The 25,880-nt window shown below is 38.0% G+C and overlaps 9 non-coding genes across 9 annotated transcripts; all 9 read right to left on the bottom strand.

Annotated features, from left to right (window-relative positions):
* Positions 1 to 3,636: 3,636 nt before the first annotated feature.
* On the bottom strand, positions 3,637 to 3,709 carry TRNAM-CAU (transfer RNA methionine (anticodon CAU)). Its single transcript has one exon. It is a non-coding gene; the product is annotated as a tRNA-Met (tRNA).
* A 3,034-nt stretch (positions 3,710 to 6,743) lies between these two features.
* Positions 6,744 to 6,816, bottom strand: TRNAM-CAU (transfer RNA methionine (anticodon CAU)). Its single transcript has one exon. It is a non-coding gene; the product is annotated as a tRNA-Met (tRNA).
* A 3,053-nt stretch (positions 6,817 to 9,869) lies between these two features.
* Positions 9,870 to 9,942, bottom strand: TRNAM-CAU (transfer RNA methionine (anticodon CAU)). Its single transcript has one exon. It is a non-coding gene; the product is annotated as a tRNA-Met (tRNA).
* A 1,564-nt stretch (positions 9,943 to 11,506) lies between these two features.
* On the bottom strand, positions 11,507 to 11,579 carry TRNAM-CAU (transfer RNA methionine (anticodon CAU)). The gene has a single exon. It is a non-coding gene; the product is annotated as a tRNA-Met (tRNA).
* Positions 11,580 to 16,082: 4,503 nt separating this feature from the next.
* TRNAM-CAU (transfer RNA methionine (anticodon CAU)) lies at positions 16,083 to 16,155 on the bottom strand. The gene has a single exon. It is a non-coding gene; the product is annotated as a tRNA-Met (tRNA).
* A 1,566-nt stretch (positions 16,156 to 17,721) lies between these two features.
* Positions 17,722 to 17,794, bottom strand: TRNAM-CAU (transfer RNA methionine (anticodon CAU)). The gene has a single exon. It is a non-coding gene; the product is annotated as a tRNA-Met (tRNA).
* A 1,394-nt stretch (positions 17,795 to 19,188) lies between these two features.
* TRNAM-CAU (transfer RNA methionine (anticodon CAU)) lies at positions 19,189 to 19,261 on the bottom strand. Its single transcript has one exon. It is a non-coding gene; the product is annotated as a tRNA-Met (tRNA).
* A 3,046-nt stretch (positions 19,262 to 22,307) lies between these two features.
* Positions 22,308 to 22,380, bottom strand: TRNAM-CAU (transfer RNA methionine (anticodon CAU)). The gene has a single exon. It is a non-coding gene; the product is annotated as a tRNA-Met (tRNA).
* A 3,045-nt stretch (positions 22,381 to 25,425) lies between these two features.
* On the bottom strand, positions 25,426 to 25,498 carry TRNAM-CAU (transfer RNA methionine (anticodon CAU)). Its single transcript has one exon. It is a non-coding gene; the product is annotated as a tRNA-Met (tRNA).
* Positions 25,499 to 25,880: the final 382 nt, after the last annotated feature.

Here is a 25,880-nt window from a genome sequence, read left to right as displayed (position 1 = left end):
TAAAACTGTACGTGCACTGAGGGTGGACAAGGAGGCCTATGTGCGAGGAATCTGTGAGGGGGTAGAGCATCACCTGTGGACAGGTGATTCTCGTCCCGCTTACAGGGGAATTCGCGCATTACGTTCATCCAAGCCCATCCCTCGGAGCACTGCAGTTCGAGCAGAGAGTGGTAGGCTCTTGACAGAGGAGTCTGAAGTGAAGGCCCGCTGGGCCGGTTACTTTGAGCGGTTGTACCAGGCTGATCCCCCAGCTGTCGAGTTGGACGTCAAGGGTGTTACAATCCCTGTTGCTGACCCTCGAATCAACTGTGGTCCACCATCGCTTGTGGAAACACGGGCTGCGGTGAACCAGTTGAAACGGGGCAAAGCTCCAGGGATCTGTGGCATCCATGCTGAACTTCTCAAGGCTGGTGGAAATGCTGCACTCGCGTCGTTGCATGCAGTTTTGTGCTCTGCCTGGAACACAGGCATCATCCCAACTGACTGGAAGAGGGGCCTTGTTGTCCCTCTCTGGAAAGGGAAGGGTGATCGCCAAGACTGCAACAACTACCGAGGGGTGACGCTGCTCTCAGTGCCGGGCAAGGTCTTTGCTCGGATAATTCTTGATAGGGTTCGCCACCATCTGCTTGAGCACCAGCGTCCAGAGCAGTCAGGCTTTACACCAAAGAGGTCAACGATTGACCGTATCCTTGCTCTTCGTGTCCTCACTGAACGCAGACGAGAGTTTCGGCAGGGGCTGCTTGCAGCCTATGTTGATCTCTGTAAAGCGTTCGATTCAGTGAATCGGGATGTCCTCTGGAGGATTCTTGGTCTTCGTGGGGTGCCACCGAAACTGATCGATCTGATGTCTGAACTCTACTCTGGTACTGAGAGTGCTGTGAAGTGTGGTGGTACCGCCTCTGACTTATTTCCAGTTGTTACTGGAGTTCGTCAGGGATGTGTACTTGCCCCCACACTTTTCAGCACTTGTATGGACTGGATTTTTGGGAGGATGTCGGAGAGATCAAGTTGCGGTGCATCGTTTGGCAATGTCAAGATCTCGGACCTTGATTTTGCAGATGATGCAGTCATCTTTGCGGAGACTTTAGACATCCTCTTGGGGGCCCTCGAGGTGCTGAATGAGGAGTCGGAGCCGTTGGGATTACGGATTTCTTGGGTCAAAACAAAGATCCAGGCTTTCGGTGACATCTTGGATGCTGCTGTCCTGTCTGTGTCTGTTTGTGGTGAGGATGTTGAGGTCGTGGATAGATTCACTTACCTTGGCAGTGATATTCATGTCTCCGCAGGTTGTGAGCCGGAGGTCAATAGACGTCTGGGTCGGGCCTGGGGAGTCATGGATTCACTGGATCATGGGGTGTGGCGCTGCCGGTACCTGTGCGGGAGGACGAAAGTCCGAGTCTTCAGGTCCTTGGTACTTCCAGTCTTGCTCTATGGGTGCGAGACTTGGACTTTGACCAAGGATCTGAGACGGAGACTTAATTCCTTTGGTACCAGGTCTCTTCGGAGAATCCTTGGCTATCGCTGGTCGGATTTTGTGTCCAACGAGCGGTTGCTGAGAGAGACTCGGATGAGATTTGTTACCTGCATAGTCCGTGAGCGTCAGCTGCGGCTGTATGGACATGTGGCTCGTTTTCCCGACGCTGATCCTGCTCACCAGATTCTCTCAGCGAGGGAGTCTCATGAGTGGAGGAGGCCAGTGGGCCGACCACGTGCCTCATGGTTGCAGCAGGTTGACCATCATCTCAAGGAGATGGGGATGGGCCTGGCATCTGCCTGGGGGATGGCCAGACGGAGGCCCCTGGAGTACCGGCGGAAAGTGGACGCAGCGACGCGCTGTTCTGGCACATGCTCCCATACCTGACCTGACCTCATCGCCTTTCTCGTTCTTCTTGACTTTGTCATTGATGAGGTTAAAAAAAAACGAATGCCCCATGTGAGGATAGAACTCATGACCTTCAGATGATGAGACTGACACGCTGACGACTGCACTCACGAGGCTGTCTGAGAATCTTTTCGGGATTATTCTATATGTAGGAATGGGACAGAAAGAAATGGCCGCTGCAAACAAATGTGTTCAAAATGATGATTTGAAAAGCGACTTTCGAATGAAGCCAAAAGCCGGTGAAAGCCAAAACTTTTCTTCTCGAACATCTTCAAAACTAACAAGAATGAAAAAGGCTCCTGAATACATCGGTAAAGAACCAAGTGTTGACATTGCAAAATCACCGAATTGTTCATCCACTGAATTGTTCCACCCGAAACAGAAGTGGGTTTTGTTTTTCCCCTGTCTGTCCATTTGTTTGATTAAACTTGCAAAATCGAAGATTTTCCAACGATATTCGTCGGTCGACTTTGTTCTCACTTGGTAAAAAACAAATTTTCCCAAGTATGTTTTTGGGCTCGTCAGTTCGTTTTCTAATTTGTCACTTGGTTAAATATATATATATATATATATATATATATATATATATATATATATATATATATATATATATATATATATATATATATATATATATATTTTGACATCCACGTTGATCGCTTTCGTTTGTTTGAATGTCGGCTCACCATTAATCGACTGCAGATCACAATTTTAAACCGATCTTCACAAAACTTCACCAACGGGTGAGTTGGTGGACAAACAGAATGCAACTTATTTTTGAGGTCGAAATCACAAAAGGACATCACAGTCCAAAAATTCAACAACTTTTTAATTTCAAAAACCCTCAATTTTCACCCGATTGATTTCAAATTTGAATAGGATTTGCCGATCAGGTCAATGAATTCAACCAGGAATGATGCTTGAGGTCAGCAGAGGCCAAAAGGTCAAAATAGGCCGAATTTCTAAAATTCTCAATTTTCATCGAATTGACTTCAAATTTGAAGAACATTTGCAGACGCGTTCAATGAATTCAACCAATGATTAGTTTTGAGGTCATCTTTGGATAAAAGGTAAACATCAGACAATAGGTCAAATAAGGCCACATTTATAAAATTTCCAATTTTCATTCAATTAACTTTAAATTTCAAGAGAATTTACATCTTATTTCAGATACTTCAACGAACTTTTATTTTTAAGGTGAACATAGGCCAAAAGGTCAACATATGCCAAAAGATCAAAATGGGCTGAATTTCAAAAATCCTCATTTTGAAAACGATAAACTTGATATTTACAGAGCATTTGCAGATGAGTCACTGAATTCAACCAATGATTAGTTTTGTGGTCATCTTTGGATAAACTGTAAACACCGGACAAAAGGTCCACAAAGGCCGCATTTATAAAATTCCCAATTTTCAACCCGTTGACTCGAAATTTCAAGACGATTTACATCTTATTTCATTTTCTTCAACGACCTTGTATTTTTAAGGTGAACAGAGGGAAAAAGGTCAACATATGCCAAAAGGTCAAAATGGGCCGAATTTCAAAAATCATCATTTTGAATACGATTTACTTGATATTTCAAGAGCATTTACACATCATGTCACTGAATTCAACCTCCTAATATTTTTGAGGTCAACATGGACCAAAACGTCAACATCGGCCCAAGGTCAACAACTAACTTGGGAAAGAAGGGCATCCTCATCGCCTTTCTCGTTCTTCTTGACTTTGTCATTGATGAGGTAAAAAAAAACGAATGCCTCGTGTGAGGATTGAACTCACGACCTTCAGATTATGAGACTGACACGCTGCCGACTGCGCTAACGAGGCGTCTGAGAATCTTTTCGGGATTACTCTATATGTAGGAATGGGACAGAAAGAAATGGCCGCAGCAAACCAATGTGTTCAAAATGATGATTTGAAAAGCGACTTTCGAATGAAGCCAAAAGCCGTTGAAAGCCAAAACTTTTCTTCTCGAACATCTTCAAAACTAACAAGAATGAAAAAGGCTCCTGAATACATCGGTAAAGAACCAAGTGTCGAGATTGCAAAATCACCGAATTGTTCATCCACTGAATTGTTCCACCCGAAACAGAAGTGGGTTTTGTTTTTCCCCTGTCTGTCCATTTGTTTGATTAAACTTGCAAAATCGAAGATTTTCCAACGATATTCGTCGGTCGACTTTGTTCTCACTTGGTAAAAAACAAATTTTCCCAAGTATGTTTTTGGGCTCGTCAGTTCGTTTTTTAATTTGTCACTTGGTGAAAAAAAATATATATTTTGACATCCACGTTGATCGCTTTCGTTTGTTTGAATGTCGGCTCACCATTAATCGACTGCAGATCACAATTTTAAACCGATCTTCACAAAACTTCACCAACCGGTGAGTTGGTGGACAAACAGAATGCAACTTATTTTTGAGGTCGAAATCACAAAAGGACATCACAGTCCAAAAATTCAACAACTTTTTAATTTCAAAAACCCTCAATTTTCACCCGATTGATTTCAAATTTGAATAGGATTTGCCGATCAGGTCAATGAATTCAACCAGGAATGATGCTTGAGGTCAGCAGAGGCCAAAAGGTCAAAATAGGCCGAATTTCTAAAATTCTCAATTATCATCGAATTGACTTCAAATTTGAAGAACATTTGCAGACGCGTTCAATGAATTCAACCAATGATTAGTTTTGAGGTCATCTTTGGATAAAAGGTAAACATCAGACAATAGGTCAAATAAGGCCACATTTATAAAATTTCCAATTTTCATTCAATTAACTTTAAATTTCAAGAGAATTTACATCTTATTTCAGATACTTCAACGAACTTTTATTTTTAAGGTGAACATAGGCCAAAAGGTCAACATACGCCAAAAGGTCAAAATGGGCTGAATTTCAAAAATCCTCATTTTGAAAACGATAAACTTGATATTTGCAGAGCATTTGCAGATGAGTCACTGAATTCAACCAATGATTAGTTTTGTGGTCATCTTTGGATAAACGGTAAACACCGGACAAAAGGTCCACAAAGGCCGCATTTATAAAATTCCCAATTTTCAACCCGTTGACTCGAAATTTCAAGAGGATTTACATCTTATTTCATTTTCTTCAACGACCTTGTATTTTTAAGGTGAACAGAGGGCAAAAGGTCAACATATGCCAAAAGGTCAAAATGGGCCGAATTTCAAAAATCATCATTTTGAATACGATTTACTTGATATTTCAAGAGCATTTACACATCATGTCACTGAATTCAACCTCCTAATATTTTTGAGGTCAACATGGACCAAAACTTCAACATCGGCCCAAGGTCAACAACTAACTTGGGAAAGAAGGCATCCTCATCGCCTTTCTCGTTCTTCTTGACTTTGTCATTGATGAGGTAAAAAAAAACTAATGCCTCGTGTGAGGATTGAACTCACGACCTTCAGATTATGAGACTGACACGCTGCCGACTGTGCTAACGAGGCTGTCTGAGAATCTTTTCGGGATTACTCTATATGTAGGAATGGGACAGAAAGAAATGGCCGCAGCAAACCAATGTGTTCAAAACGATGATTTGAAAAGCGACTTTCGAATGAAGCCAAAAGCCGTTGAAAGCCAAAACTTTTCTTCTCGAACATCTTCAAAACTAACAAGAATGAAAAAGGCTCCTGAATACATCGGTAAAGAACCAAGTGTCGACATTGCAAAATCACCGAATTGTTCTTCCACTGAATTGTTCCACCCGAAACAGAAGTGGGTTTTGTTTTTCCCCTGTCTGTCCACTTGTTTGATTAAACTTACAAAATCGAAGATTTTCAAACGATATTAGTCGGTCGACTTTGTTCTCACTTGGGAAAAAAACAAATTTTTGTCAAGTGTGTTTGTGGCTCGTCAGTTAGTTTTTTAATTTGTCACTTGGTAAAAAAAAATACTTTTTTGATATCCACGTTGATCGCTTCCGTTTGTTTGAATGTCCACTCAGCGTTAATCGACTGCAGATCACAATTTTAAACCGATCTTCACAAAACTTCCCCAACCGGTGAGTTGGTGGACCAACAGAACGCAAAATATTTTTGAGGTCGAAATAACAAAAGGACATCACAGTCCAAAATTTCAAAAACTTTTTAATTTCTAAAACCCTCAATTTTCACCCGATTGATTTCAATTTGAATAGGATTTGCCGATCAGGTCAAAGAATTCAACAAGGAATTATGCTTGAGGTCAGCAGAGGCCAAAAGGTCAAAATAGGCCAAATTTCGAAATCCTCAATTTTCCAACAATTGAAGTGAAATTTGAAGAGCATTTGCAGACGAGTTACTGAATTCAACCAATGTTTCCTTTTGAGGCAACATAGGCCAAAGGGTCAACACCGGCCAACTTTCTAAAATTGTGAATTTTCATCGAATTTACTTCAAATTAGAAGAACATTTGCAGACGCGTTCACTGAATTCAACCAATGATTAGTTTTGATGTCATCTTTGGAGAAAAGGTAAACATCGGACAAAAGGTCAACAAAGGCCGCATCTATAAAATTCCCAATTTTCATCCAATTGACTTGAAATTTTAAGAGGATTTACATCTTATTTCATTTACTTCAATGACCTTTTATTTTTAAGGTGAACATAGGGCAAAAGGTCAACATACGCCAAAAGGTCAAAATGGGCCGAATTTCAAAAATCCTCATTTTGAATACGATTAACTTGATATTTAAACAGTATTAACACAGCATGTTTCTCAATTGAATCTCCTAATATTTTTGAGGTCAACATGGACCAAAACGTCAACATCGGCCCAAGGTCAACAACTGACTTGTTGAATACGGGCATCCTCATTGCCTTTCCAGTTCTTCTTGACTTTGTCATTCATGAGGTAAAAAAAACTCATGCCTCGTGTGAGGATCGAACTCACGACCTTCAGAGTATGAGACTGACACGCTGCCGACTGCGCTAACGAGGCTGTCTGAGCATGTCTTCAGGATTACTCTGTATGTAGGAATGGGACAGAAAGAAATGGCCGCTGAAAACAAATGTGTTCAAAATGATGAATTGAAAAGCAACTTTCGAATGAAGCCAAACGCCTTTGAAAGCCAAAACTTTTATTCTCGAACATTTTCGAAACTTTCAAGAATGAAAAAGGCTCCTGAATACATCGCTGAAGAACCAAGTGTCGAGATTGCAAAATCACCGAATTGTTCATCCACTGAATTGTTCCCCCCGAAACAGAAGTGGGTTTTGTTTTTCCCCTGTCTGTCCATTTCTTTGATTTTCCTTGCAAAATCGAAAATTATCCAACGATATTTATCGGTCATCTTTGTTCTCACTTGGTAAAAACACAAATTTTTCCCAAGTATGTTTTTGGGCTCGTCAGTTCGTTTTTTAATTTGTCACTTGGTTAAAAAATATATATATATATATATATATATTTTGACATCCACGTTGATCGCTTTCGTTTGTTTGAATGTCCGCTCACCATTAATCGACTGCAGATCACAATTTTAAACCGATCTTCACAGAACTTCACCAACCGGTGAGTTGGTGGACAAACAGAATGCAACTTATTTTTGAGGTCGAAATCACAAAAGGACATCTCAGTCCAAAAATTCAACAACTTTTTAACTTCAAAAACCCTCAATTTTCACTCGATTGATTTCAAATTTGAATAGGATTTGCCGATCAGGTCAATGAATTCAAGCAGGAATGATGCTTGAGGTCAGCAGAGGCCAAAAGGTCAAAATAGGCCGAATTTCTAAAATTCTCAATTTTCATCGAATTTACTTCAAATTAGAAGAACATTTGCAGACGCGTTCACTGAATTCAACCAATGATTAGTTTTGAGGTCATCTTTGGATAAAATGTAAACATCGGACAAAAGGTCAACAGAGGCCGCATCTATAAAATTCCCAATTTTCATCCAATTGACTTAAAATTTCAAGAGGATTTACATCTTATTTCATTTACTTCAACGAACTTTTATTTTTAAGGTGAACATAGGCCAAAAGGTCAACCTACGCCAAAAGGTCAAAATGGGCTGAATTTCAAAAATCCTCATTTTGAAAACGATTGACTTGATATTTACAGAGCATTTGCAGATGAGTCACTGAATTCAACCAATGATTAGATTTCTGGTCATCTTTGGATAAACGGTAAACACCGGACAAAAGGTCCACAAAGGCCGCATTTATAAAATTCCCAATTTTCAACCCAATGACTCGAAATTTCAAGAGGATTTACATCTTATTTCATTTTCTTCAACGACCTTGTATTTTTAATTTGAACAAAGGGCAAAAGGTCAACATATGCCAAAAGGTCAAAATGGGCCGAATTTCAAAAATCCTCATTTTGAATACGATTTACTTGATATTTCAAGAGCATTTACACATCATGTCACTGAATTCAACCTCCTAATATTTTTGAGGTCAACATGGACCAAAACGTCAACATCGGCCCAAGGTCAACAACTAACTTGGGAAAGAAGGCATCCTCATGGCCTTTCTCGTTCTTCTTGACTTTGTCATTGATGAGGTAAAAAAAAACTAATGCATCGTGTGAGGATTGAACTCACGACCTTCAGATTATGAGACTGACACGCCACCGACTGCGCTAACGAGGCTGTCTGAGAATCTTTTCGGGATTACTCTATATGTAGGAATGGGACAGAAAGAAATGGCCGCTGCAAACAAATGTGTTCAAAATGATGATTTGAAAAGCGACTTTCGAATGATGCCAAAAGCCGTTGAAAGCCAAAACTTTTATTCTCGAACATCTTCAAAACTAACAAGAATGAAAAAGGCTCCTGAATACATCGGTAAAGAACCAAGTGTCGACATTGCAAAATCACCGAATTGTTCATCCACTGAATTGTTCCACCCGAAACAGAAGTGGGTTTTGTTTTTCCCCTGTCTGTCCACTTGTTTGATTAAACTTGCAAAATCGAAGATTTTCCAACGATATTAGTCGGTCGACTTTGTTCTCACTTGGGAAAAAAACAAATTTTTGTCAAGTGTGTTTGTGGCTCGTCAGTTAGTTTTTTAATTTGTCACTTGGTAAAAAAAAAATACTTTTTTGATATCCACGTTGATCGCTTCCGTTTGTTTGAATGTCCACTCAGCGTTAATCAACTGCAGATCACAATTTTAAACCGATATTCACAAAACTTCCCCAACCGGTGAGTTGGTGGACCAACAGAACGAAAAATATTTTTGAGGTCGAAATCACAAAAGGACTTCACAGTCGAAAAAGTCAACAACTTTTTAATTTCTAAAACCCTCAATTTTCACCCGATTGATTTCAAATTTGAATAGGATTTGCTGATGAGGTCAAAGAATTCAACAAGGAATTATGCTTGAGGTCGGCAGAGGCCAAAAGGTCAAAATAGGCCAAATTTCGAAATCCTCAATTTTCCAATAATTGAAGTGAAATTTGAAGAGCATTTGCAGACAAGTTACTGAATTCAACCAATGTTTCGTTTTGAGGTCAACATAGGCCAAAGGGTCAACACTGGCCAACTTTCTAAAATTGTGAATTTTCATCGAATTTACTTCAAATTAGAAGAACATTTGCAGACGCGTTCACTGAATTCAACCAATGATTAGTTTTGAGGTCATCTTTGGATAAAATGTAAACATCGGACAAAAGGTCAACAAAGGCCGAATCTATAAAATTCCCAATTTTCATCCAATAGATTTAAAATTTCAAGAGGATTTACATCTTATTTCATTTACATCAATGACCTTTTATTTTTAAGGTGAACATAGGGCAAAAGGTCAACATACGCCAAAAGGTCAAAATGGGCCGAATTTCAAGAATCCTCATTTTGAATACGATTAACTTGATATTTAAAGAGTATTTACACAGCATGTTTCTCAATTAAATCTCCTAATATTTTTGAGGTCAACATGGACCAAAACGTCAACATCGGCCCAAGGTCAACAACTGACTTGTTGAAGACGGGCATCCTCATCGCCTTTCCAGTTCTTCTTGACTTTGTCATTCATGAGGCAAAAAAACTCATGCCTCGTGTGAGGATCGAACTCACGACCTTCAGATTATGAGACTGACACGCTGCCGACTGCGCTAACGAGGCTGTATGAGTATGTTGTCAGGATTACTCTATATGTAGGAATGGGACAGAAAGAAATGGTCGCTGAAAACAAATGTGTTCAAAATGATGAATTGAAAAGCAACTTTCGAATGAAGCCAAACGCCTTTGAAAGCCAAAACATTTATTTTCGAACATTTTCAAAACTTTCAAGAATGAAAAAGGCTCCTGAATACATCGCTGAAGAACCAAGTGTCGAGATTGCAAAATCACCGAATTGTTCATCCACTGAATTGTTCCACCCGAAACAGAAGTGGGTTTTGTTTTTCCCCGGTCTGTCCATTTCTTTGATTTTCCTTGCAAAATCGAAGATTATCCAACGATATTAATCGGTCAACTTTGTTTTCACTTGGTAAAAAACAAATTTTTCCCAAGTATGTTTTTGGGCTCGTCAGTTCGTTTTTTAATTTGTCACTTGGTTAAAAAAATATATATTTTGACATCCACGTTGATCGCTTTCGTTTGTTTGAATGTCGGCTCACCATTAATCGACTGCAGATCACAATTTTAAACCGATCTTCACAAAACTTCACCAACCGGTGAGTTGGTGGACAAACAGAATGCAACTTATTTTTGAGGTCGAAATCACAAAAGGACATCACAGTCCAAAAATTCAACAACTTTTTAATTTCAAAAACCCTCAATTTTCACCCGATTGATTTCAAATTTGAATAGGATTTGCCGATCAGGTCAATGAATTCAACCAGGAATGATGCTTGAGGTCAGCAGAGGCCAAAAGGTCAAAATAGGCCGAATTTCTAAAATTCTCAATTATCATCGAATTGACTTCAAATTTGAAGAACATTTGCAGACGCGTTCAATGAATTCAACCAATGATTAGTTTTGAGGTCATCTTTGGATAAAAGGTAAACATCAGACAATAGGTCAAATAAGGCCACATTTATAAAATTTCCAATTTTCATTCAATTAACTTTAAATTTCAAGAGAATTTACATCTTATTTCAGATACTTCAACGAACTTTTATTTTTAAGGTGAACATAGGCCAAAAGGTCAACATACGCCAAAAGGTCAAAATGGGCTGAATTTCAAAAATCCTCATTTTGAAAACGATAAACTTGATATTTGCAGAGCATTTGCAGATGAGTCACTGAATTCAACCAATGATTAGTTTTGTGGTCATCTTTGGATAAACGGTAAACACCGGACAAAAGGTCCACAAAGGCCGCATTTATAAAATTCCCAATTTTCAACCCGTTGACTCGAAATTTCAAGAGGATTTACATCTTATTTCATTTTCTTCAACGACCTTGTATTTTTAAGGTGAACAGAGGGCAAAAGGTCAACATATGCCAAAAGGTCAAAATGGGCCGAATTTCAAAAATCATCATTTTGAATACGATTTACTTGATATTTCAAGAGCATTTACACATCATGTCACTGAATTCAACCTCCTAATATTTTTGAGGTCAACATGGACCAAAACTTCAACATCGGCCCAAGGTCAACAACTAACTTGGGAAAGAAGGCATCCTCATCGCCTTTCTCGTTCTTCTTGACTTTGTCATTGATGAGGTAAAAAAAAACTAATGCCTCGTGTGAGGATTGAACTCACGACCTTCAGATTATGAGACTGACACGCTGCCGACTGCGCTAACGAGGCTGTCTGAGAATCTTTTCGGGATTACTCTATATGTAGGAATGGGACAGAAAGAAATGGCCGCAGCAAACAAATGTGTTCAAAATGATGATTTGAAAAGCGACTTTCGAATGAAGCCAAAAGCCGTTGAAAGCCAAAACTTTTCTTCTCGAACATCTTCAAAACTAACAAGAATGAAAAAGGCTCCTGAATACATCGGTAAAGAACCAAGTGTCGACATTGCAAAATCACCGAATTGTTCTTCCACTGAATTGTTCCACCCGAAACAGAAGTGGGTTTTGTTTTTCCCTGTCTGTCCACGTGTTTGATTAAACTTACAAAATCGAAGATTTTCCAACGATATTAGTCGGTCGACTTTGTTCTCACTTGGGAAAAAAACAAATTTTTGTCAAGTGTGTTTGTGGCTCGTCAGTTAGTTTTTTAATTTGTCACTTGGTAAAAAAAAAATACTTTTTTGATATCCACGTTGATCGCTTCCGTTTGTTTGAATGTCCACTCAGCGTTAATCGACTGCAGATCACAATTTTAAACCGATCTTCACAAAACTTCCCCAACCGGTGAGTTGGTGGACCAACAGAACGCAAAATATTTTTGAGGTCGAAATAACAAAAGGACATCACAGTCCAAAATTTCAAAAACTTTTTAATTTCTAAAACCCTCAATTTTCACCCGATTGATTTCAATTTGAATAGGATTTGCCGATCAGGTCAAAGAATTCAACAAGGAATTATGCTTGAGGTCAGCAGAGGCCAAAAGGTCAAAATAGGCCAAATTTCGAAATCCTCAATTTTCCAACAATTGAAGTGAAATTTGAAGAGCATTTGCAGACGAGTTACTGAATTCAACCAATGTGTCCTTTTGAGGCAACATAGGCCAAAGGGTCAACACCGGCCAACTTTCTAAAATTGTGAATTTTCATCGAATTTACTTCAAATTAGAAGAACATTTGCAGACGCGTTCACTGAATTCAACCAATGATTAGTTTTGATGTCATCTTTGGATAAAAGGTAAACATCGGACAAAAGGTCAACAAAGGCCGCATCTATAAAATTCCCAATTTTCATCCAATTGACTTGAAATTTCAAGAGGATTTACATCTTATTTCATTTACTTCAATGACCTTTTATTTTTAAGGTGAACATAGGGCAAAAGGTCAACATACGCCAAAAGGTCAACATGGGCCGAATTTCAAGAATCCTCATTTTGAATACGATTAACTTGATATTTAAAGAGTATTAACACAGCATGTTTCTCAATTGAATCTCCTAATATTTTTGAGGTCAACATGGACCAAAACGTCAACATCGGCCCAAGGTCAACAACTGACTTGTTGAATACGGGCATCCTCATTGCCTTTCCAGTTCTTCTTGACTTTGTCATTCATGAGGTAAAAACTCATGCCTCGTGTGAGGTTCGAACTCACGACCTTCAGATTATGAGACTGACACGCTGCCGACTGCGCTAATGAGGCTGTCTGAGCATGTTTTCAGGATTACTCTGTATGTAGGAATGGGACAGAAAGAAATGGCCGCTGAAAACAAATGTGTTCAAAATGATGAATTGAAAAGCAACTTTCGAATGAAGCCAAACGCCTTTGAAAGCCAAAACTTTTATTCTCGAACATTTTCGAAACTTTCAAGAATGAAAAAGGCTCCTGAATACATCTCTGAAGAACCAAGTGTCGAGATTGCAAAATCACCGAATTGTTCATCCACTGAATTGTTCCCCCCGAAACAGAAGTGGGTTTTGTTTTTCCCCTGTCTGTCCATTTCTTTGATTTTCCTTGCAAAATCGAAGATTATCCAACGATATTAATCGGTCAACTTTGTTCTCCCTTGGTAAAAAAATTTTTTTTCCCAAGTATGTTTTTGGGCTCGTCAGTTCGTTTTTTAATTTGTCACTTGGTTAAAAAAAGATATATATTTTGACATCCACGTTGATCGCTTTCGTTTGTTTGAATGTCCGCTCACCATTAATCGACTGCAGATCACAATTTTAAACCGATAATCACAAAACTTCACCAACCGGTGAGTTGGTGGACAAATAGAATGCAGCTTATTTTTGAGGTCGAAATCACAAAAGGACATCTCAGTCCAAAAATTCAACAACTTTTTAATTTCAAAAACCCTCAATTTTCACCCGATTGATTTCAAATTTGAATAGGATTTGCCGATCAGGTCAATGAATTCAACCAGGAATGATGCTTGAGGTCAGCAGAGGCCAAAAGGTCAGAATAGGCCGAATTTCTAAAATTCTCAATTTTCATCGAATTGACTTCAAATTTGAAGAACATTTGCAGACGCGTTCAATGAATTCAACCAATGATTAGTTTTGAGGTCATCTTTGGATAAAAGGTAAACATCAGACAAAAGGTCAACAAAGGCCGCATCTATAAAATTCCCAATTTTCATCCAATTGACTTAAAATTTCAAGAGGATTTACATCTTATTTCATTTACTTCAACGAACTTTTATTTTTAAGGTGAACATAGGCCAAAAGGTCAACATACGCCAAAAGGTCAAAATGGGCTGAATTTCAAAAATCCTCATTTTGAAAATGATTAACTTGATATTTACAGAGCATTTGCAGATGAGTCACTGAATTCAACCAATGATTAGTTTTCTGGTCATCTTTGGATAAAAGGTAAACACCGGACAAAAGGTCCACAAAGGCCGCATTTATAAAATTCCCAATTTTCAACCCGTTGACTCGAAATTTCAAGAGGATTTACATCTTATTTCATTTTCTTCAACGACCTTGTATTTTTAAGGTGAACAAAGGGCAAAAGGTCAACATATGCCAAAAGGTCAAAATGGGCCGAATTTCAAAAATCCTCATTTTGAATACGATTTACTTGATATTTCAAGAGCATTTACACATCATGTCACTGAATTCAACCTCCTAATATTTTTGAGGTCAACATGGACCAAAACGTCAACATCGGCCCAAGGTCAACAACTAACTTGGGAAAGAAGGCATCCTCATCGCCTTTCTCGTTCTTCTTGACTTTGTCATTGATGAGGTAAAAAAAAAACAAATGCCTCGTGTGAGGATTGAACACACAACCTTCAGATTATGAGACTGACACGCTGCCGACTGCGCTAACGAGGCGTCTGAGAATCTTTTCGGGATTACTCTATATGTAGGAATGGGACAGAAAGAAATGGCCGCAGCAAACCAATGTGTTCAAAATGATGATTTGAAAAGCGACTTTCGAATGAAGCCAAAAGCCGTTGAAAGCCAAAACTTTTCTTCTCGAACATCTTCAAAACTAACAAGAATGAAAAAGGCTCCTGAATACATCGGTAAAGAACCAAGTGTCGACATTGCAAAATCACCGAATTGTTCATCCACTGAATTGTTCCACCCGAAACAGAAGTGGGTTTTGTTTTTCCCCTGTCTGTCCACTTGTTTGATTAAACTTGCAAAATCGAAGATTTTCCAACGATATTAGTCGGACGACTTTGTTCTCACTTGGGAAAAAAACAAATTTTTGTCAAGTGTGTTTGTGGCTCGTCAGTTAGTTTTTTAATTTGTCACTTGGTAAAAAAAATACTTTTTGATATCCACGTTGATCGCTTCCGTTTGTTTGAATGTCCACTCAGCGTTAATCGACTGCAGATCACAATTTTAAACCGATCTTCACAAAACTTCCCCAACCGGTGAGTTGGTGGACCAACAGAACGCAAAATATTTTTGAGGTCGAAATAACAAAAGGACATCACAGTCCAAAATTTCAAAAACTTTTTAATTTCTAAAACCCTCAATTTTCACCCGATTGATTTCAATTTGAATAGGATTTGCCGATCAGGTCAAAGAATTCAACAAGGAATTATTCTTGAGGTCAGCAGAGGCCAAAAGGTCAAAATAGGCCAAATTTCGAAATCCTCAATTTTCCAACAATTGAAGTGAAATTTGAAGAGCATTTGCAGACGAGTTACTGAATTCAACCAATGTTTCCTTTTGAGGCAACATAGGCCAAAGGGTCAACACCGGCCAACTTTCTAAAATTGTGAATTTTCATCGAATTTACTTCAAATTAGAAGAACATTTGCAGACGCGTTCACTGAATTCAACCAATGATTAGTTTTGATGTCATCTTTGGATAAAAGGTAAACATCGGACGAAAGGTCAACAAAGGCCGCATCTATAAAATTCCCAATTTTCATCCAATTGACTTGAAATTTCAAGAGGATTTACATCTTATTTAATTTACTTCAATGACCTTTTATTTTTAAGGTGAACATAGGGCAAAAGGTCAACATACGCCAAAAGGTCAATATGGGCCGAATTTCAAGAATCCTCATTTTGAATACGATTAACTTGATATTTAAAGAGTATTAACACAGCATGTTTCTCAATTGAATCTCCTAATATTTTTGAGGTCAACATGGACCAAAACGTCAACATCGGCCCAAGGTCAACAACTGACTTGTTGAATACGGGCATCCTCATTGCCTTTCCAGTTCTTCTTGACTTTGTCATTCATGAGGTAAAAAAAACTCATGCCTCGTGTGAGGTTCGAACTCACGACCTTCAGATTATGAGACTGACACGCTGCCGACTGCGCTAACGAGGCTGTCTGAGCATGTTTTCAGGATTACTCTGTATGTAGGAATGGGACAGAAAGAAATGGCCGCTGAAAACAAATGTGTTCAAAATGATGAATTGAAAATCAACTTTCGAATGAAGCCAAATGCCTTTGAAAGCCAAAACATTTATTCTCGAACATTTTCGAAACTTTCAAGAATGAAAAAGGCTCCTGAATACATCTCTGAAGAACCAAGTGTCGAGATTGCAAAATCACCGAATTGTTCATCCACTGAATTGTTCCCCCCGAAACAGAAGTGGGTTTTGTTTTTCCCCTGTCTGTCCATTTCTTTGATTTTCCTTGCAAAATCGAAGATTATCCAACGATATTAATCGGTCAACTTTGTTCTCCCTTGGTAAAAATTTTTTTTTTCCCAAGTATGTTTTTGGGCTCGTCAGTTCGTTTTTTAATTTGTCACTTGGTTAAAAAAAGATATATATTTTGACATCCACGTTGATCGCTTTCGTTTGTTTGAATGTCCGCTCACCATTAATCGACTGCAGATCACAATTTTAAACCGATAATCACAAAACTTCACCAACCGGTGAGTTGGTGGACAAATAGAATGCAGCTTATTTTTGAGGTCGAAATCACAAAAGGACATCTCAGTCCAAAAATTCAACAACTTTTTAATTTCAAAAACCCTCAATTTTCACCCGATTGATTTCAAATTTGAATAGGATTTGCCGATCAGGTCAATGAATTCAACCAGGAATGATGCTTGAGGTCAGCAGAGGCCAAAAGGTCAGAATAGGCCGAATTTCTAAAATTCTCAATTTTCATCGAATTGACTTCAAATTTGAAGAACATTTGCAGACGCGTTCAATGAATTCAACCAATGATTAGTTTTGAGGTCATCTTTGGATAAAAGGTAAACATCAGACAATAGGTCAACAAAGGCCGCATCTATAAAATTCCCAATTTTCATCCAATTGACTTAAAATTTCAAGAGGATTTACATCTTATTTCATTTACTTCAACGAACTTTTATTTTTAAGGTGAACATAGGCCAAAAGGTCAACATACGCCAAAAGGTCAAAATGGGCTGAATTTCAAAAATCCTCATTTTGAAAATGATTAACTTGATATTTACAGAGCAATTGCAGATGAGTCACTGAATTCAACCAATGATTCGTTTTCTGGTCATCTTTGGATAAAAGGTAAACACCGGACAAAAGGTCCACAAAGGCCGCATTTATAAAATTCCCAATTTTCAACCCGTTGACTCGAAATTTCAAGAGGATTTACATCTTATTTCATTTTCTTCAACGACCTTGTATTTTTAAGGTGAACAAAGGGCAAAAGGTCAACATATGCCAAAAGGTCAAAATGGGCCGAATTTCAAAAATCCTCATTTTGAATACGATGAACTTGATATTTCAAGAGCATTTACACATCATGTCACTGAATTCAACCTCCTAATATTTTTGAGGTCAACATGGACCAAAACGTCAACATCGGCCCAAGGTCAACAACTAACTTGGGAAAGAAGGCATCCTCATCGCCTTTCTCGTTCTTCTTGACTTTGTCATTGATGAGGTAAAAAAAAACGAACGCCTCGTGTGAGGATTGAACTCACGACCTTCAGATTATGAGACTGACACGCTGCCGACTGCGCTAACGAGGCGTCTGAGAATCTTTTCGGGATTACTCTATATGTAGGAATGGGACAGAAAGAAATGGCCGCAGCAAACCAATGTGTTCAAAATGATGATTTGAAAAGCGACTTTCGAATGAAGCCAAAAGCCGTTGAAAGCCAAAACTTTTCTTCTCGAACATCTTCAAAACTAACAAGAATGAAAAAGGCTCCTGAATACATCGGTAAAGAACCAAGTGTCGACATTGCAAAATCACCGAATTGTTCATCCACTGAATTGTTCCACCCGAAACAGAAGTGGGTTTTGTTTTTCCCCTGTCTGTCCACTTGTTTGATTAAACTTGCAAAATCGAAGATTTTCCAACGATATTAGTCGGACGACTTTGTTCTCACTTGGGAAAAAACAAATTTTTGTCAAGTGTGTTTGTGGCTCGTCAGTTAGTTTTTTAATTTGTCACTTGGTAAAAAAATACTTTTTTGATATCCACGTTGATCGCTTCCGTTTGTTTGAATGTCCACTCAGCGTTAATCGACTGCAGATCACAATTTTAAACCGATCTTCACAAAACTTCCCCAACCGGTGAGTTGGTGGACCAACAGAACGCAAAATATTTTTGAGGTCGAAATAACAAAAGGACATCACAGTCCAAAATTTCAAAAACTTTTTAATTTCTAAAACCCTCAATTTTCACCCGATTGATTTCAATTTGAATAGGATTTGCCGATCAGGTCAAAGAATTCAACAAGGAATTATTCTTGAGGTCAGCAGAGGCCAAAAGGTCAAAATAGGCCAAATTTCGAAATCCTCAATTTTCCAACAATTGAAGTGAAATTTGAAGAGCATTTGCAGACAAGTTACTGAATTCAACCAATGTTTCCTTTTGAGGCAACATAGGCCAAAGGGTCAACACCGGCCAACTTTCTAAAATTGTGAATTTTCATCGAATTTACTTCAAATTAGAAGAACATTTGCAGACGCGTTCACTGAATTCAACCAATGATTAGTTTTGATGTCATCTTTGGATAAAAGGTAAACATCGGACGAAAGGTCAACAAAGGCCGCATCTATAAAATTCCCAATTTTCATCCAATTGACTTGAAATTTCAAGAGGATTTACATCTTATTTCATTTACTTCAATGACCTTTTATTTTTAAGGTGAACATAGGGCAAAAGGTCAACATACGCCAAAAGGTCAATATGGGCCGAATTTCAAGAATCCTCATTTTGAATACGATTAACTTGATATTTAAAGAGTATTAACACAGCATGTTTCTCAATTGAATCTCCTAATATTTTTGAGGTCAACATGGACCAAAACGTCAACATCGGCCCAAGGTCAACAACTGACTTGTTGAATACGGGCATCCTCATTGCCTTTCCAGTTCTTCTTGACTTTGTCATTCATGAGGTAAAAAAAACTCATGCCTCGTGTGAGGATCGAACTCACGACCTTCAGAGTATGAGACTGACACGCTGCCGACTGCGCTAACGAGGCTGTCTGAGCATGTCTTCAGGATTACTCTGTATGTAGGAATGGGACAGAAAGAAATGGCCGCTGAAAACAAATGTGTTCAAAATGATGAATTGAAAAGCAACTTTCGAATGAAGCCAAACGCCTTTGAAAGCCAAAACTTTTATTCTCGAACATTTTCGAAACTTTCAAGAATGAAAAAGGCTCCTGAATACATCGCTGAAGAACCAAGTGTCGAGATTGCAAAATCACCGAATTGTTCATCCACTGAATTGTTCCCCCCGAAACAGAAGTGGGTTTTGTTTTTCCCCTGTCTGTCCATTTCTTTGATTTTCCTTGCAAAATCGAAAATATCCAACGATATTTATCGGTCATCTTTGTTCTCACTTGGTAAAAACACAAATTTTTCCCAAGTATGTTTTTGGGCTCGTCAGTTCGTTTTTTAATTTGTCACTTGGTTAAAAAAAATATATATATATATATATTTTGACATCCACGTTGATCGCTTTCGTTTGTTTGAATGTCCGCTCACCATTAATCGACTGCAGATCACAATTTTAAACCGATCTTCACAAAACTTCACCAACCGTTGAGTTGGTGGACAAACAGAATGCAACTTATTTTTGAGGTCGAAATCACAAAAGGACATCTCAGTCCAAAAATTCAACAACTTTTTAACTTCAAAAACCCTCAATTTTCACCCGATTGATTTCAAATTTGAATAGGATTTGCCGATCAGGTCAATGAATTCAAGCAGGAATGATGCTTGAGGTCAGCAGAGGCCAAAAGGTCAAAATAGGCCGAATTTCTAAAATTCTCAATTTTCATCGAATTTACTTCAAATTAGAAGAACATTTGCAGACGCGTTCACTGAATTCAACCAATGATTAGTTTTGAGGTCATCTTTGGATAAAATGTAAACATCGGACAAAAGGTCAACAGAGGCCGCATCTATAAAATTCCCAATTTTCATCCAATTGACTTAAAATTTCAAGAGGATTTACATCTTATTTCATTTACTTCAACGAACTTTTATTTTTAAGGTGAACATAGGCCAAAAGGTCAACCTACGCCAAAAGGTCAAAATGGGCTGAATTTCAAAAATCCTCATTTTGAAAACGATTGACTTGATATTTACAGAGCATTTGCAGATGAGTCACTGAATTCAACCAATGATTAGATTTCTGGTCATCTTTGGATAAACGGTAAACACCGGACAAAAGGTCCACAAAGGCCGCATTTATAAAATTCCCAATTTTCAACCCAATGACTCGAAATTTCAAGAGGATTTACATCTTATTTCATTTTCTTCAACGACCTTGTATTTTTAATTTGAACAAAGGGCAAAAGGTCAACATATGCCAAAAGGTCAAAATGGGCCGAATTTCAAAAATCCTCATTTTGAATACGATTTACTTGATATTTCAAGAGCATTTACACATCATGTCACTGAATTCAACCTCCTAATATTTTTGAGGTCAACATGGACCAAAACGTCAACATCGGCCCAAGGTCAACAACTAACTTGGGAAAGAAGGCATCCTCATGGCCTTTCTCGTTCTTCTTGACTTTGTCATTGATGAGGTAAAAAAAAACTAATGCATCGTGTGAGGATTGAACTCACGACATTCAGATTATGAGACTGACACGCCACCGACTGCGCTAACGAGGCTGTCTGAGAATCTTTTCGGGATTACTCTATATGTAGGAATGGGACAGAAAGAAATGGCCGCTGCAAACAAATGTGTTCAAAATGATGATTTGAAAAGCGACTTTCGAATGAAGCCAAAAGCCGTTGAAAGCCAAAACTTTTATTCTCGAACATCTTCAAAACTAACAAGAATGAAAAAGGCTCCTGAATACATCGGTAAAGAACCAAGTGTCGACATTGCAAAATCACCGAATTGTTCATCCACTGAATTGTTCCACCCGAAACAGAAGTGGGTTTTGTTTTTCCCCTGTCTGTCCACTTGTTTGATTAAACTTGCAAAATCGAAGATTTTCCAACGATATTAGTCGGTCGACTTTGTTCTCACTTGGGAAAAAAACAAATTTTTGTCAAGTGTGTTTGTGGCTCGTCAGTTAGTTTTTTAATTTGTCACTTGGTAAAAAAAATACTTTTTTGATATCCACGTTGATCGCTTCCGTTTGTTTGAATGTCCACTCAGCGTTAATCAACTGCAGATCACAATTTTAAACCGATATTCACAAAACTTCCCCAACCGGTGAGTTGGTGGACCAACAGAACACAAAATATTTTTGAGGTCGAAATCACAAAAGGACATCACATTCCAAAAATTCAAAAACTTTTTAATTTCTAAAACCCTCAATTTTCACCCGATTGATTTCAAATTTGAATAGGATTTGCTGATGAGGTCAAAGAATTCAACAAGGAATTATGCTTGAGGTCAGCAGAGGCCAAAAGGTCAAAATAGGCCAAATTTCGAAATCCTCAATTTTCCAATAATTGAAGTGAAATTTGAAGAGCATTTGCAGACAAGTTACTGAATTCAACCAATGTTTCGTTTTGAGGTCAACATAGGCCAAAGGGTCAACACTGGCCAACTTTCTAAAATTGTGAATTTTCATCGAATTTACTTCAAATTAGAAGAACATTTGCAGACGCGTTCACTGAATTCAACCAATGATTAGTTTTGAGGTCATCTTTGGATAAAATGTAAACATCGGACAAAAGGTCAACAAAGGCCGAATCTATAAAATTCCCAATTTTCATCCAATAGATTTAAAATTTCAAGAGGATTTACATCTTATTTCATTTACATCAATGACCTTTTATTTTTAAGGTGAACATAGGGCAAAAGGTCAACATACGCCAAAAGGTCAAAATGGGCCGAATTTCAAGAATCCTCATTTTGAATACGATTAACTTGATATTTAAAGAGTATTTACACAGCATGTTTCTCAATTAAATCTCCTAATATTTTTGAGGTCAACATGGACCAAAACGTCAACATCGGCCCAAGGTCAACAACTGACTTGTTGAAGACGGGCATCCTCATCGCCTTTCCAGTTCTTCTTGACTTTGTCATTCATGAGGCAAAAAAACTCATGCCTCGTGTGAGGATCGAACTCACGACCTTCAGATTATGAGACTGACACGCTGCCGACTGCGCTAACGAGGCTGTATGAGTATGTTGTCAGGATTACTCTATATGTAGGAATGGGACAGAAAGAAATGGTCGCTGAAAACAAATGTGTTCAAAATGATGAATTGAAAAGCAACTTTCGAATGAAGCCAAACGCCTTTGAAAGCCAAAACATTTATTCTCGAACATTTTCAAAACTTTCAAGAATGAAAAAGGCTCCTGAATACATCGCTGAAGAACCAAGTGTCGAGATTGCAAAATCACCGAATTGTTCATCCACTGAATTGTTCCACCCGAAACAGAAGTGGGTTTTGTTTTTCCCCGGTCTGTCCATTTCTTTGATTTTCCTTGCAAAATCGAAGATTATCCAACGATATTAATCGGTCAACTTTGTTTTCACTTGGTAAAAAACAAATTTTTCCTAAGTATGTTTTTGGGCTCGTCAGTTCGTTTTTTAATTTGTCACTTGGTTAAAAAAATATATATATTTTGACATCCACGTTGATCGCTTTCGTTTGTTTGAATGTCGGCTCACCATTAATCGACTGCAGATCACAATTTTAAACCGATCTTCACAAAACTTCACCAACCGGTGAGTTGGTGGACAAACAGAATGCAACTTATTTTTGAGGTCGAAATCACAAAAGGACATCACAGTCCAAAAATTCAACAACTTTTTAATTTCAAAAACCCTCAATTTTCACCAGATTGATTTCAAATTTGAAGAGGATTTGCCGATCAGGTCAATGAATTCAACCAGGAATGATGCTTGAGGTCAGCAGCGGCCAAAAGGTCAAAATAGGCCGAATTTCTAAAATTCTCAATTTTCATCGAATTGACTTCAAATTTGAAGAACATTTGCAGACGCGTTCATTGAATTCAACCAATGATTAGTTTTGAGGTCATCTTTGGATAAAAGGTAAACATCAGACAATAGGTCAAATAAGGCCACATTTATAAAATTTCCAATTTTCATTCAATTAACTTTACATTTCAAGAGAATTTACATCTTATTTCATATACTTCAACGAACCTTTATTTTTAAGGTGAACATAGGCCAGAAGGTCAACATACGCCAAAAGGTCAAAATGGGCTGAATTTCAAAAATCCTCATTTTGAAAATGATTAACTTGATATTTACAGAGCATTTGCAGATGAGTCACTGAATTCAACCAATGATTAGTTTTGTGGTCATCTTTGGATAAACGGTAAACACAGGACAAAAGGTCCACAAAGGCCGCATTTATAAAATTCCCAATTTTCAACCCATTGACTCGAAATTTCAAGAGGATTTACATCTTATTTCATTTTCTTCAACGACCTTGTATTTTTAGGTGAACAGAGGGCAAAAGGTCAACATATGCCAAAAGGTCAAAATGGTCCGAATTTCAAAAATCCTCATTTTGAATACGATTTACTTGATATTTCAAAAGCATTTACACATCATGTCACTGAATTCAACCTCCTAATATTTTTGAGGTCAACATGGATCAAAACGTCAACATCGGCCCAATGTCAACAACAAACTTGGGAAAGAAGGGCATCCTCGTCGCCTTTCTCGTTCTTCTTGACTTTGTCAAAGATGAGGTAAAAAAAAAAACGAATGCCTCGTGTGAGGATTGAACTCACGACCTTCAGATTATGAGACTGACACGCTGCCGACTACGCCAACGAGGCTGTCTGAGAATCTTTTCGGGATTACTCTATATGTAGGAATGGGACAGAAAGCAATGGCCGCTGCAAACAAATGTGTTCAAAATGATGATTTGAAAAGCGACTTTCGAATGAAGCCAAAAGCCGTTGAAAGCCAAAACTTTTATTCTCGAACATCTTCAAAACTAACAAGAATGAAAAAGGCTCCTGAATACATCGGTAAAGAACCAAGTGTCGACATTGCAAAATCACCGAATTGTTCATCCACTGAATTGTTCCACCCGAAACAGAAGTGGGTTTTGTTTTTCCCCTGTCTGTCCATTTGTTTGATTAAACTTGCAAAATCGAAGATTTTCCAACAATATTCGTCGGTCAACTTTGTTCTCACTTGAGAAAAAAAAACAAATTTTTGTCAAGTGTGTTTGTGGCTCGTCAGTTAGTTTTTTAATTTGTCACTTGGTAAAAAAAATACTTTTTTTGATATCCACGTTGATCGCTTCCGTTTGTTTGAATGTCCACTCAGCGTTAATCGACTGCAGATCACAATTTTAAACTGATATTCACAAAACTTCCCCAACCGGTGAGTTGGTGGACCAACAGAACGCAAAATATTTTTGAGGTCGAAATCACAAAAGGACATCACATTCCAAAAATTCAACAACTTTTTAATTTCTAAAACCCTCAATTTTCAACCGATTGATTTCAATTTGAATAGGATTTGCCGATCAGGTCAAAGAATTCAACAACGAATTAATTATGCTTGAGGTCAGCAGAGGCCAAAAGGTCAAAATAGGCCAAATTTCGAAATCCTCAATTTTCCAACAATTGAAGTGAAATTTGAAGAGCATTTGCAGACAAGTTACTGAATTCAACCAATGTTTCGTTTTGAGGTCAGCATAGGCCAAAAGGTCAATACCGGCCAACTTTCTAAAATTGTGAATTTTCATCGAATTTACTTCAAATTAGAAGAACATTTGCAGACGCGTTCACTGAATTCAACCAATGATTAGTTTTGAGGTCATCTTTGGATAAAATGTAAACATCGGACAAAAGGTCAACAAAGGCCGAATCTATAAAATTCCCAATTTTCATCCAATAGATTTAAAATTTCAAGAGGATTTACATCTTATTTCATTTACATCAATGACCTTTTATTTTTAAGGTGAACATAGGGCAAAAGGTCAACATACGCCAAAAGGTCAAAATGGGCCGAATTTCAAGAATCCTCATTTTGAATACGATTAACTTGATATTTAAAGAGTATTTACACAGCATGTTTCTCAATTAAATCTCCTAATATTTTTGAGGTCAACATGGACCAAAACGTCAACATCGGCCCAAGGTCAACAACTGACTTGTTGAAGACGGGCATCCTCATCGCCTTTCCAGTTCTTCTTGACTTTGTCATTCATGAGGCAAAAAAACTCATGCCTCGTGTGAGGATCGAACTCACGACCTTCAGATTATGAGACTGACACGCTGCCGACTGCGCTAACGAGGCTGTATGAGTATGTTGTCAGGATTACTCTATATGTAGGAATGGGACAGAAAGAAATGGTCGCTGAAAACAAATGTGTTCAAAATGATGAATTGAAAAGCAACTTTCGAATGAAGCCAAACGCCTTTGAAAGCCAAAACATTTATTCTCGAACATTTTCAAAACTTTCAAGAATGAAAAAGGCTCCTGAATACATCGCTGAAGAACCAAGTGTCGAGATTGCAAAATCACCGAATTGTTCATCCACTGAATTGTTCCACCCGAAACAGAAGTGGGTTTTGTTTTTCCCCGGTCTGTCCATTTCTTTGATTTTCCTTGCAAAATCGAAGATTATCCAACGATATTAATCGGTCAACTTTGTTTTCACTTGGTAAAAAACAAATTT

The sequence above is a fragment of the Eptatretus burgeri genome, unplaced genomic scaffold (genome assembly GCF_056783735.1).
Source record: "Eptatretus burgeri isolate ZD-2024b unplaced genomic scaffold, Ebu_testis_v1 Ebu_testis_scaffold_206, whole genome shotgun sequence".
In the NCBI taxonomy this organism is placed as follows: Eukaryota; Metazoa; Chordata; class Myxini; order Myxiniformes; family Myxinidae; genus Eptatretus; species Eptatretus burgeri.
This window is presented reverse-complemented; position numbering and strand designations above follow the sequence as displayed.